The sequence below is a fragment of the Cervus canadensis genome, chromosome 1 (assembly GCF_019320065.1).
Source record: "Cervus canadensis isolate Bull #8, Minnesota chromosome 1, ASM1932006v1, whole genome shotgun sequence".
Taxonomy (NCBI): domain Eukaryota; kingdom Metazoa; phylum Chordata; class Mammalia; order Artiodactyla; family Cervidae; genus Cervus; species Cervus canadensis.
In genome coordinates, this window is record NC_057386.1 from 57,256,998 (window position 1) to 57,258,687 (window position 1,690).

The following is a 1,690-nucleotide window of genomic DNA, read 5'->3' on the forward strand; positions in this document are numbered from 1 at the left end:
GGGTGGGGGTTTCAGGATGAGGGGACATATGTGTACCTGTGGCTGATTCATGGCAAAAACCATCACAAAGCTGTGAAATAATTATCTGCCAATTAAATTAATTTTAAAAAAGTTATCACATTAAATAAACAAATATCTCACTTGGAAATAAAAAGGTGGGCACATATTTGTGTTGAGAACACAATGGTTGAAAAGGGAGGAACTGTAAATTTAGGCACATATCTCAGAAGTTCAGGCTTCCAGACAAAGGGGTTTCATAATCCTAGATGGCCTAATTGTTCACAATATTAAGTGGCATTTGGAATTAGCTACAGTAAGGGATTTAAAGTTGCCTGGAGGATGGACACAGAAAGGCTGGTTCTGCATGCTTTGTCACTTGGGAGGGTGGAGCTGCTATGTCTTCCTGTTGACCTCTGTCTTGCAAAAGGTACATAAAGAAGAGGGTTGATTTAGTCATTTGCCATCATTCATTTCACTGGGTCCTTTTCTCTCATCTCACCTGGCTGTCTCTCCCTTTCCTCTTCCATCCTTTGAATGTTGTCCATAGTCAGGTCAACCCACTTATTGAGCAGACCAAACAGATGTCTGTTTGTCATAAACAGATGTCATTATTGCTTTTTATTAAGTTTTTCCACTTTATTCTGCAAGCACCACCACCCCCTGCAACTTGAACTTTACAGTATCCAGTTTGTATGCACACAAGTATGGAGTGTCTCTCTGATTTATAAGTTCTTGCTTCCAATTAGGGCCCAATAGTCCTCAGCCTGTTTTGAAAGATTTAAATTATTCTGGGTCTTCTGCTTTGTAATGCTTACAAAGTACTTTGTTTCCATCTACAATGTCTATATAATGGCTTCCACATGTTTCCATGCCTGAGTCTCCAGTTAATGTACATTCTCCTGGGTGCCAAGATCTGTTTTTTGCCGTGTTTCAATTTTAATCAAAAAGCCTTCTTTCATGTACTCACTTGTATTAACAGGTCTGCAATAAGAGTTAGCATGCCATGATTTTTCATATACATTCAAGGTTCCCTCTTGGACCAGCATTTGAACAAACATGGACAATTTGCTCTATAAGTTTGTAGACCTTGTGTGTGTGTGTGTGTAGTGGCCTTTCTCACTGTTCTTTTCATAGGTCTTGTTTGCCAAGACCTTCACATTTTCATCACCACCCATTTCATTTCCACTGGCCTCGGCCATGGAATACAGCTGCACTATTTGATGTTCTTCTACAGATGAATGACCCCATACTCCTTGAGCAGGATTATGTTTCTTCCAAGATACAGAGCTACCCACTGCCTGCCCATCTCCCAGTGATCTTCCCAGCAGTGACTGCTGCTGCTGCTGCTAAGTCGCTTCAGTCTTGTCTGACTCTGTGTGACCCCATAGATGGCAGCCCACCAGGCTCCCCCATCCCTGGGATCTTCCAGGCAAGAGCACTGGAGTGGATTGCCATTTCCTTCTCCAATGCATGAAAGTGAAAAGTGAAAAGTGAAAGTGAATTCGCTCAGTCGTATCTGACTCAGCGACCCCATGGACTGCAGCCCACCAGGCGCCTCCGTCCCTGGGATTATCCAGGCAAGAGTACTGGGGTGGGGCGCCATTGCCGTCTCCTCCCAGCAGTGACACTCGCAGCTTAACTGGACTGCTGTGCTACTTCCCTGTGGCCTGCTTTGTCTCCACCACCCTTG

The 1,690-nt window shown here is 43.8% G+C and overlaps 1 pseudogene; it reads right to left on the reverse strand.

The window, feature by feature from the left end:
- Nucleotides 1–449: 449 nt before the first annotated feature.
- On the reverse strand, nucleotides 450–1,306 carry LOC122437293 (annotated as a pseudogene).
- Nucleotides 1,307–1,690: the final 384 nt, after the last annotated feature.